Genomic DNA, 12,847 nt, shown 5'->3' on the forward strand with positions numbered 1-12,847 from the left:
CTCCAATAAGGCTATCATCAGATTTCTCAGCAGAAACACTACAAGCCAGAGGGAATGGCAAAATATATTCCAAGTAATGAAAAACAAAGGCCTACAACCAAGAATACTCTACCCAGCAAGGCTCTCATTCAAAATGGAAGGTGAAATAAGGAGTTTCCAAGACAAAAGAAGGCTAAAAGAATACATCTCCACCAAACCAGCATTGCAAGAGATGCTAAAGGGTCTGCTTTAAGAAGATGAAGAAACAGAGAGAGACAGAGAGGAACACGAGTACAAAGGGAGAAAATGACAATGAATAAGTACTGAAAGAAAGAAGGAACTTCTACCATTTGCAACAACATGACTGGAACTAGAGAGAATTATGCTTAGCGAAATAAGCCAGGCAACAAAAGAAAATTACCTTATGCTATCACTGTTACAGGAAATTAATGAACAACACAAACAAATGAGCAAAACTGAACTAGAGGTATGTAAACGAGGAATAAACTAACAGTAACAAAGGGGGATATGGGAGGGAGAGAAGTGGTAAGAAGGGGAAGGGTCTAGTCAAAGAGCATGTATAAATGACCCATGGACATGGACAACTGGGTGGGGACTGAATGTGGGAGAAGGGAGTGACAGGGTGCAGAGAAGCAAGAGGGGGAAAAAAGTGAGACAACTGTAATGGAAAAACAAACAAACAGAAAAATTTTTAGTGGGGGGAAAAATAAAAATATAAAGAATAGAAATGCAAGTTCAGTGAATATTAGAAGGACAAGGTTTTTCCTTCACACTGTATATATTTTCTCCCTATCTGATCCCTCCAGAATTTGGCATTCTAAAGAAGTAAGTAATGACCTAAGTTTCTTTGCATAAAACTAATAAGACCAGTTGTTAATAACGATTTTTTTGACTAAGACTTTGACTGGAATGTCATGCCTAAAGGAGACATGCTTGGGCTTTGGTTGTTACCAAAAAGCCGTGAGCAACTGGGACTGACTTTCAAAGGTAATAAAAGTCCACGAGATAAAAGGCCTGGTACCTTGGATGGATGAGCGGTCCATAGCAATCTTTCCAGGGAAGGAACGAAGGTTGTTTTCCTGAAAGATGGCTAGAAGGGACCTTAAGGCACAATGGAAAACCAGGAGGACCTGGAAAAGACAGGTGTTTACAGGCAAGGCTGAATGCCAGGTATGTGGATCTGCTTCTGTGCCCTGAAGGGCAGACTGAAGGTCACCCTAAATGTTCCTTGCATAAGTTCCAGCAAAGCAGAACTAAAGATCATAAGTGATCATTTGCTGCTCTTGTTGTGTTTATGCAAATGAACAGGATAAATTAAAAATGAACTTAATGCAGTCCCTTTAATGACAAGGAGGGTAATCTTAGGGAGAAAAATCAAGATTCAAGGAAGATCACAATGCCCAGTGGTAAACTATAAAGTAGTGCAGCTAACCGTCTTTAAAGTTTCTTTTCATTTAAAATTTGTTTTCATTTGTTACATAAATTAACATGTGTTTTCTGTTTTCAAAGGGCATAAGCCTACGATCTCATTACCTGAGTGATTGTCTGTACGTATAGACCTCACTTAATCCTGTCTGCATTGCTGCCTCCTGAGACTCATTGGTTTGGCTGAACTAAGTGGCTGGGTTGGTGAAGAACGGGGTGGTCTGTGGGCTTCACTTTAAAACTGGTTTCTCTTTTCTATCCTAATGGCTTGGACAGAAAGAGCCCAGAGGCCTGAGAGGGGGGAAACCTAAAATATCTCCCTCAGTCCAAACTAAGTATAATGGGCAAAAGGGTTTTGGACAGGTGAGATGTACCTGGCATACCTTCCTCCAAAGAAGCCCTTCTTTTCCCTAATGTGGGACATTGAAAAATTAATACCTGTCTTTTGTCATCTAGTGGTTACAGATTGAATGATGTCCTTTAACCCTGTTGCCCCCAGAATACAACAAGGATGCCAGCCTGTTAAACCAAGCATGCCATTGTCCAGAGACAGCCAACCAACCTGGAGTCTGCACGATCCTTCCCCTTGTAGGAAGGCCACCCTCCCCTCCACATCCCCACTCTTATTAGGGATTTCTTGACACAAGGGTAGGTAGGACGATGACCATGTCCAGCTTGAAGCAGCTAGAGGAGCTCGAGACCTTCGTCCATTGTCCTTTATAAGATTGTAAAGGGTCTTAAGTCTGAGAGGGAGGGATTGTTATTTTTTATTGTTAAAATATTTAACTAATTAATTAATTATTTTTAAAAAAAGAAGAAGAATATATGAAAGGGTGAGCCATGGGCATGGACTTAGGGAGGGGATTGTCGGGGAAGGGGGGTGCTGGGCGGAGGGGAGCAAAGGGGAAAAAATTGGAACTATTGTAACAATATAATCAATAAAATATACTTTAAAAAAAAAACTCAAATCTTTTTCTGTCTCAAAGTTGAACCAAGTGATGTCCTTCTGTAGAATTATCTGCCTACATGGTTTCATGAAGCCATGAGGATAAATTTTATAAGGAATTTACTTTGTTCTACTACAAAGCTGTCTAAAGCTACTTCTGACTAAATCTGATAGATTGAACACACTCATTTATCTCTATTTCTATATATAAACCATTAAAGAGATAGAAAGTTCAGTTTTAAACCTACAAGGATAGAGTAAATAGGAGAGATATCAATTTAAACAGACTGAAACCTAAACAAGCATTAAAGGAAGTCTGGAAAATAGTTGCTATACATTGGAGAACCCAATACTTGTAAACCACATGCTCCTCAAAGTACATAGTGTAGGCAAGATGAGCTCGTATAAAATAAGGACCCTAATTGCCACCCTAATCTTACACAACTGAATAACTAAGCAAGGTCTAACCATCCTCTAACATAACCAAGACTCAGGAAAAAAAATAAATAACTGGGGGAAACAGATTATGTTGGGAAATAAAGAAACATTAAAGATCTTAAAAGATTACATAGATAAACTAGTAAGAGGGAGAAGAACAACATTCGAAAAAGAAATGAAATAAAAATTCCAAAAAGAGCCCTCAGAAACTGAAAAATTGATATATGAGCACAAATAAAAATTCACTAGAATAAATGGAAAGTTGAAAAACTATCTCAGAAATGAGAACAAAATAGCAAAGAAGGAAAAAATAGGAAAGAAAGTAGTTTAGAAGGGCTAACATCTGAATGACAAAAGTCTCAGAAACAGAACAGAGAATATGGAGGAGATTGGCCAAAAAGTTCATTTGTTTTTTCCTTAAGATAGCTCTAGAAGTGCTTAGTTGTCTTGAACTTCATTCAAAACAATTTTGTTAGATTGTATTGTGACAGCTGTCATCAGTGTGCACTTAATAAAAAACTTATAGAAATTGGAGAATTTTTATGTAGCCATTTTAATACTGAAGATGAAGGGAAATATGGAACATTTTTGGCATACTTTGCTTTATTATTTCAAGAAAGGTAAAAATGCAATTGAAATGCAAAAGAGGATTTGTGCAATGTATGGAGTATGTGCTGTGACTGATTGAATATTCAAAAGTGGTTTACGAAGTTTCATGCTGGATGATGCTCCACAGGTGGATAGATCAGTTGAAGTTGATAGCAATCAAATCGAGACATAAATTGAGAACAATCAATGCTATACCACATAGGAGATAGCTGACATACTCATAATATCCAAATCAATAAAGTCATTGGTGAAAATGAAAAATGTGTCTTATTTTATGGAAAAAAACTAAATGAACTTTTTGGCCAACCCAATAATTCAAGAAAATTTCCTAGAACTACAGATCATACGTTTTAAAATTCAAAGAGCCTATCAAGTATAACCTGTTCTATTATAAAGCTTGTTTGGAAAACATAAATTTTTTCTAACACAATTTATATGATAGAAAACAACCTGAGCATAATGCACTCTTCACATTTTGCCTGTGCTTATGTGCTGAAGAAATACTAAGTGAACGCAGGAAACTGCACCCAATGAAGTCTAGCCACTGAGAAACACACACACACACATACCTCAAACATATACCAACTATGTCAGTTCACCACGTGTTATTCTATAAAATTATGTTTTGCTATTCTTTTAGAAAATGTTAACTTTTCTGTGTAAAAAAAAGCACTTGTTCTCCATCCTATACATGTCTAATTGTCCTGGTTCAGAAACACCAAGCAGTGCAGGAAAAAAGCTAATTTTAAGTATTGAAGAAAAGTGGGAAAGAGGGTGTTTTGAAATAAAGAGGAGACCATTTGATACCTCCAGAACAAGAGGCATAAAGAAGTCCACCTTGGAGACCAAACAAAGATAACACATGAAAATAAAAGAAACATCCAAGGTCAGAGGAACTTCAAGTGCTGTGAAGTCAATAAGAACAACTCAAAAGAAATGGAAGAAATGGAAAGATATTGAGTATATGGATTGAAGAGCAAATAATAACAAAATATCAGGAACAACCTTTCTCACAGTCAAAGATAAAGTGCTATTTTATACACGAAGACCTTAAGTGGAAATCACCAAATCCTACAGAAGCTACTCATTTCAATGAAAACATATCCACTTCATAAATTTAGTCCTTGCCCCCACTAATTCTAAGACTAAAGTTGATCACATAAGAAAATATTGCATATAAGTTTCTCCAGGATTTGATCAAAGGAATCAATTTTACTTCACAAAGCAACAAAAATAGATACCAAGCAACTAAAATAGATACCACCATCTGTGAATAAGCACAAGCATAAAAAGGATAAATGGATATAAAAACTGTATGTGGTTTCCTAAATTTATGGAATTTCAGTTTAAAAGTCCATGGTTACAAATAAATCTTCAGGTAATTTTTTTATAGTTTCAAGAAAATGATCATTGATGACAATGTTATAGAGCATAGGAAAATATAAAGCTTTTTAAATTCACTATAAGTAGCTAAAATAATCTACATGTAGATATATAAAAATCCTAAAAATATTGGCAAGTTGAATTAAACAGTATATCAAAGAACAACCATAAAAAAAAAAAGTCCACGGAATTCTTTTAAGTATGGTAATGACCTAACAGCTATCAATCAAATTCAATTCCTCTGACAAGCCAAACTTCTCAAATACCTGAATTAATCTTCAGTCTATCCAGAATTATAGAAACAGTAGCTCTAGCTAAACTGTAGCTCATGACTGCTTGTATTAGACACTGAATTAGAAGTTATGGTGGCTAAACAGTCCATGTATAAAACACAATACACTTGAATTCAGAAATGGATCAATAGGAATAAATTCAGATTAACTATTGAATTTCATTAGAAAGTTTATATAAAGAAAATACTTCGCTCTTCGAGAAAGCTTTTTAAAGGAAATGTCTAAATCCTTCAATGTGTGACATTAGAGAATTTCATGATAAACCTTTATTTAGAAACTTATGTTAATTTGTTCTTAAGGTATTATAAAGAATCCTTAACTGCAATCCAGTCATAGTAATTGTCAAAGAACAATGCCAAAATAATAAATCAGATCCATGAAAAAAACAAAAACAAAAATCAGTCATTTTTCATTTGTTTGCTATACTCATAATTGAGTTAATTCACATTCATGTAAATAGCTTACATTTTCATATATTTAGGAATATACTGACAAATTTAAAATGCTTAGCTATGTACATAGGAAGTACTCAATGCCTGCTGAATTTAACTTTAGAGAAAATTAAGTATAATTATTATATTTTATAATCTCATGTTTAGAAACAAAAGAAACTAGGTAATTATCACCAAAAATTAATAGAAACTAAGAGACATGGAAAACACTTATGATTAAGTGAACAAAAAGGCGCAGACTGTGCATGTCCTATAATGACAATTAATAAACATGAATGCACATACATAGTAGCCAGCCTTCAAGATGGCCTCCAGTGATCCTCCCCCTTTTGATATTCACAGCCTTGTATAGTCTCCTTCTACAGTAAATAGTGCTGATCTGAGAATACTGCACAAATGGTGGTGTGTGACTTTTAAGACTAAGTCACAAGGTTTATGCCATACTTGCTCTTTGATCACTCTCTCTGCAAGAAGACAGCTGTTAAGTCATGAAGATGCTCATGCAGCCCTATGGGGAGTTCCACTGAAGGAATGGAGGGGCATCCTGGCATCAACTTGCCAACCATGCAAGTGAGCTGTCTTAGAAGTGGATCCTCCAGCCTAGTGTTAAGCCTTCAGATGACATGTTGACTATGTCCTCATGAGAGACCCTGAGCCAGAACCATTCCACTAAGCCACTCCCAAATTCTTGACCCTCAGAAACTGAGTAAGGTATAAATGTCTATGTTTGTCTGAAGGCACTAAATTTTAGAGTGATTTCTTACAGCAATAGAGAATTAATATAATATATATTTCAAAAGGCCATGTAATAATGGTAGTAGTAGTTGTTGTTGTAGTAGAGCATGATTGTAGCAGAAGAGGATCAGGAGTGATTTCTTCCTCTACTTCCTAATTTTTTTGTAATGTTATGTCATTCTCATTGCTACATTTTAAAAAAGCATGTTCAATACTCTTACCAGGTGATTTCAATGTTAATCCAGAGCTAAGAACCACTGTCAGAGCAAGACATCAGCAGCAAGAATTGGAGAACAGCCTGAGGAAGAATTTATATTTTATGCATTTAAAAAGTTCGCAACTATAATTAGTAAATAAGACTATAAATTCATTTTTCCCAACGAAGTTTACAAGGAAATTTCTGAGGGCACAGGTAGCACTGGAATTAAGCAGAGCTAGAGTGTGAGGGCCAAGACCAAGGAGCACATTTCCTGGCTTCTAGGTGAGGCCACAGGTAGGACTGGCAACTAAGGACTAGGATCTTCAATCCCACTGGATGGGTTATCACTTCACAAGGTATAAAAATGCTGAATAACTATGTTGTACACATGAAACTTTATAATATCGTATTACAACTATATTTTAAGTTTAAAAAATTTTGCTGGGAGTAGCAAGAAAAGACTTCCAGTCAAGATGGAGGCATAAGTAAACATGGCTCAACTCTTGCACAACCACATCAAAACTGTTACTAAACTACAAAACCATCACTCAGAACCATCAGAAATCAAGTTAAATGGAAGTCTGACAACAACAGAACTAAAGAAACCACATCCAACCAGAATGGTAGGAGACACAGAGACGTGGAGACCTGTAATGGCCTAGTCCCACGTGTGGTGGATAAAAATTTTGGAGGAATATTCTAGGAGCAAGGGGTCCAAGCCCAACGCCAGGACCCCCCATCTCAGGAATCCAGTGCCAGGAGATAAGCTCCCATAACTTCTGGCTGTAAAATCCAGTGGGGTTTGAGTCAGTGAAAGGAACTGCTGAATTCCCAAGTAGTTCCTCTTAAAGGCCCTGGACATGGACTTACTCAGATTCACTCCCTCTGAAAACCAGCACTGGGGTAGCAGCTTGAAAGGCACCAGTGGCATACAAGGAGGAACTGAAGTGTCTGGCATCAGGGTGAGAGCTGGGGGACAGCTTTCTCCTAGACAGAAAGGCAGGCAGAGGCCATTTTTCCTTTTCTGAGCTCTCCTCCTAAAAAGCCACAGAGCCAGCAGTCAGGGCCATATATTAGACTCCATCAACCTGGCTCACATGATTTGCTCCATCCTGGTGAATCCCTGAGGCTCTGCCCCATCCAACTTATAGACCACCCAAGCTGTTAGAAGTGACTTTTCCATATGAATTGGTATTCTTGGCTCAGGCTTCAATTTTCCTAAATCCTTCCAAACAAGCAACAGCCAGACTCAGTGAGCCCCTAGCCCCTGTACCTCTGGCTAAGCAACCCCAGGCCAGGCACTAGCAGCAGCCAGCTTTGGATCACAGTTTGGCCTCCGAGGCCAGCACAAGTAGCAGCCATCTGCAAATTACTTTGTAGATCATGCTGAGTGGCCCCAGGCAGAACACAGGTGGTGGTTGACCCAGGCATGCACCACCCAGGAAACCTGAGAGCCTGCACATCCAGTGGACAGCTGCATACCACATTGGAACACCACCACCCTACCCTTGCACAGCTGATCCTCCACGGAGGGTGGAGGTTGGTGTTAAGTGGTCACAGCCAGTCCTTGCAGCTGACTGGCCTGGATAAATCCCTCCCATTGACTTGCCAACAGCAATCAAGGCTCAACTACAAGAGGAGGGTGTACTCAGTCCAAACGGAAGGTGCACCTCAAGTACCCTGCTTGGGTGATAGGAAGCCCAGACCTTACAGGACACCTACTACATTAGACCATGTTACCAAGACAGTCAAAGCAGCTCTACCTAATACATAGAAACAAACACAGGGAGGCTGCCAAAATGAGGAGACAAAGAAACATGGCCCAAGTGAGAGAACAGATCAAAACTCCAGAAAAAGAACTACAGAAAATGGAGATGAGCAATCTATCAGATAAAGAATTCAAAACACTGGTTATAAGGATGTTCAAGGAACTTAGTGAGTACCTCAACAACATAAAAAAGACCCAGGCAGGAATGAAGGATATACTAATGGAAATAAAGAACAATTTACAAAGAATCAACAGTAGAATGGATGAAGCCATGTATCAAATCAATGATATGGAACAAAAGGAAACAAAAAACAATCCATCAAAAAAACAGGGAAAAAAATGAGCATAGCATAAGAAGCATTCTGGGACAACTTCAAGTGTACCAACATTCACATCTTAGGAGTGCCAGAAGAAGACAAAGAGCAAGAAATTGGAAATCTATTTGAAAAAATAATGAAAGAAAACTTCTTTAATTTGGTGAAGAAAGTAGCCATGCAAGTCCAGGAAGCACAAAGAGCTCCAAACAAGATAGACACAAACATGCCCAAACCAAGACACATCATAATTAAAATGCCAAACGTTAAAGATAATGAGAGAATCTTAAAAGCAGCAATAATAAAGCAGTTAGCTACCTACCAGGGAGGTCCCATAAGACTGTCAGCTGATTTCTCCAAAGAAACTTTTTTTTTTAATGCTCAACAGGATCTTACGTTTATTGAGAAGTGATTAATGGTAAAAAGAAAGGCAATGCCCCTTCCTCATTGGTTGAACAAGAAACCAAAGAAAACATTCACTACATGTTTTACGATATTTTTCTCTTCCAAAATGCATTTCTGTAAACAAGTTTTTACCACTGTTCTTAGCTGTGAAATAAAATTAATCCTGACTTAATCAGTATAATGTACAAGAGCACAACATTCCTTAGGACTCCTAGTACTTTACTTTGAGTAACAAAGGGTCAGCAAAAATGAACCACCCTTAAAGACACAACCTTGGGTAACACTTTTAAAATTCTCCAAGTCAAAAATTCTTCATAAAAATGTTCTTCCAGTTCAGAACGGAAAAACCAAGTTCCCACTTTCTGGGCTGGAGACCCATACCTTTGAAACTCAGATGTTCTCTAAGTGCAAATGTCAAAATGGGGGGATAAAAGGGTTTAAAACTTAGAGAAAACTGTATGCACTTACGGACTTTAAAATCCAAAAATTATAGTAAAAAGAAAAAAAAAACAAAGCATTTGGCAAGAAATATTCAAAGTCTTGAAAAGCAGGGATCTACAGCCAAGATTATTCTACCCAGCAAAGTTATCATTTAGAATAGAAGAACAGATAAAGAGCTTACCAGACAAGATAAAACTAAAGGAGTTCATTGTCACCAAACCATTATTATATGAAATGTTAAAGGGACTTATTTAAGAAAAAGAAGAAAATGAAAACTATGACCAATAAAATGGCAACAAAGACATACCTATCAATAACTGAATCTAAAAAACAAACTAAGCAAACAAAAAGAACAGAGACAGAATCATGGATACAAAGGGTGTTTTGATGGTTGCCAGATGGAAGGGAGGTCAGGGGAATGGACAAAAAAGGAGGAAGGAATTAAGTACAAATTTGTTGTTACATAATAATCATGTGGATGTAAAGTATAGCATAGGAAATATAGTAGCCAAAGAACATATATGCATGACCCATTGACATGGACAGTGTGGGGATTGCCTGGGGGAGGGGCAGAGAGGTGCTGGGTAGAGAACGCAAAGGAGGAAAATTGGGACAACTGTAATAACATAAACAATAAAATATTTAAATTTTAAAAAATTCCTGGGGGTAAAAGGGAGAAGGAATGGGGTTGAAGGAAGCTTGGAAGAATTTCCAGAGGGATTAGGTAAACTATTCAAAAGGCATTCCTGACCTAGCATATTGAAAGAGTAGCACATGCCATTTAAAATACATTCATCTTTGCAATGACAAAATGAAGAATAAAAATGAATAGAGTGGTTTAAATACAGTCTATAAGGAGGTAGAAAAGCAGGTTGCAACAAGTTTTAAACTTGATGATCAGAGTCATAGGAAGGGATATTTTAAAAATACGGACTTCTGAGCCCGATGTGAAAAGTGTAAATTAGAATCTCCAGAGACAGAAAATGATAAATTAATAACAACAATAGCTGCTACCACTTATTCGGCATTTACGGCATACCAGGAAATTCTAAGCACTTTGTATTTATCATCTGATTTTGTTCCTAAACAACATTAATAGTTAACTGAGACACAAGGAAGTTAAATAACTTGTCCCTAAAGGATCCAGGTCTCAAACCTATAGACCTGTATACATCTGTGCTCTATAACACAACATTTTGCATCCTTTAAAACATCTTCCCGCCAGTTCCAGACAAGATGGAAGAGTATGTGGATGCTGCTCTCACCTCCTCCAATGACCACATGGAAATTACACTAAATTGTAGAACAATCAGCCTAGAGAATCATCTGAATATATATATATATATATATATATATATATTTTTTTTTTTTTTTTAATCCTCAACTGAGGATGTGTTTACTGAATTTAGAGTGTGAGGAAGGGAGAGATAGAGAGAGAAACATTGATGTATGAGAGAAAAATCAATCAGTTGCCTCCCAAATGCATGCATTCCAGAGATCAAACCTGAAACTTAGGCATACCAGAGATCAAACCTGAAACAGGTATGTGCCCTGACCAGGAATCAAACCCACAACCTTTTTGGTGTACAGGATGATGCTGAGCCACCTGGTCAGGGCTGCAGTCTTTCCTAAAACAAAACAAAACAAAAAACCCTGGAGGAATTCCATCAAACTTGGGATGTAGGGTGGTGGCACCAGAGACATACAGGGAGAAACTGAGTTGTGTGGCTTCAAGGCAAAGGCTGGAAAGATGGCTACCATTGTTGCTGTGTGGAGCCCTCACTCCACATGACCAAATCTGAATTTGCATTACTCTGGTGAATTCCACCCTGATGACTCCCTGAAAGCCTACCCTATCAGCAAGGTCCCCAGGCAGGTAAAGGCTAGCCTCGGTGTACCCTGAGACTTTTGCTGAGTGGTCTTTGGCCCAGCTCTGGCAATAAATCTGCATCTGAATTAACCTGGTGAAAACCACTCACCCTACCCTGGTGTCCCCCTGACACGCTGACTCACCCAACTCACATTCCGGCCAAGACTCTTTCAGCGACTGAGACTTATGAGTACCCAGAAAGTAGTATCAGGTATTAAGGTGCAATGGGCCTTTTACTGACCTGCTGCAGACCAGGTACTTGTGGCAGCCAGCCTCAGTTTTCAATATGGCCACTCCCATTTGCATCCAGACCCAACACAGGCAGTTACCAACTATGGACCACTTTGTAGCTCCTCAGAGGCAGTCCCAGGTCAGTACCAGGCAGCATCTGACATTGACCTGCACCACAGTCCCTCTCAGAAGGTCCCAGGAGCAACACACCCAGTGGCTGGCTTCAGACCACAAGAGAACAACACAAAGTGGCACACCCAAAGGGAGGTCTCAATTGGCACCAGACTCCACTGGGCACATCCCGCACAGTGGGGTCAGCTCCCGAAAAGCAGTGTGTATGCTGTGGTTGTGGCCAATCCTTACAGGCACCCCACCTGAGAGTCAACCCAATCTGATGTGCCAACAGCAATCAAGGTTCAACTACAACAAGAGGGCACACACAATCAACCCAAGAAACACTACTGGAGTACCCAGCTCAAGTGATCAGGGAGCCTGTGCCACTGGGCCCCATAGGACTACTACTACTACTACTACTACTACTACCACCACTACTACTACTACTACCCTGCCAAGACCTGGTACATAGAAACAAACAGAGAGAGACAACTAAAATGAAGAAACCAGAAAACAAGTCCCAAATTAAAGAACAGGATAAATCTCCAGAAAAAGAAAAGGAGGCAAGGAATCTACCAAATACAGAATCCAAAATACTGATCATAAGGATGCTCAAGGAACCTAGGGGAGGAATAGATGAACTCAAAACTTCAACAGAGACAGTAAGCATTAAAAAATATATAGAAATCATAAAAAAAAGAACCAGATAGAAATTTAAAAATACAATTACTGAAATAAGAATAAACTGGAAGGAATTACTTGAAGGTTAGGTGAAGCAGAGGACACAATCAGTGGTTTAGAAGACAAAGTAGCAGAAAACACAATCAGAACAGCAAAAAGAAAAAGAATAAAAAAAATAAGACTCCTTTAAGGGACTCCTAGAACTTCAAGTATAACAATGTTCACACCATAGGGGTACCAGAATGAGAAGAGAGAGAGCAAGGGATTGAGAAACTATCTGAAGAAATGAGTGAAAATTTCCCTAACCTGGCATAAAAAGAAAAAAAAAAAAAAAAAAAAAAAAAAAAGACGTACAAGTCCAGGAAGTGCAGAGTTCCAACCAAGAGGTACCTAAAGAGGACCACACCAAGACACATCATAATTAAAATAGCAAAGGTTAAAGAAAAAGAATCTTAGAAGCAATAAGAGAAAGACAGTTACCTACAAGAGAGTTCCCATAAGACTGTCAGCTGATTTCTCAACAGAAACTTTGCAGATCAGAGG

The 12,847-nt window shown here is 38.3% G+C and overlaps 1 protein-coding gene across 2 annotated transcripts in view; it reads right to left on the reverse strand.

The window, feature by feature from the left end:
* TSC22D1 (TSC22 domain family member 1) overlaps positions 1 to 12,847 on the reverse strand; it is a 161,142-nt gene that overhangs the window by 30,910 nt on the left and 117,385 nt on the right. The window lies entirely within an intron of this gene.

Source organism: Furipterus horrens, unplaced genomic scaffold, assembly GCF_987537825.1.
Source record: "Furipterus horrens unplaced genomic scaffold, mFurHor1.1.pri manual_scaffold_12, whole genome shotgun sequence".
Taxonomy (NCBI): domain Eukaryota; kingdom Metazoa; phylum Chordata; class Mammalia; order Chiroptera; family Furipteridae; genus Furipterus; species Furipterus horrens.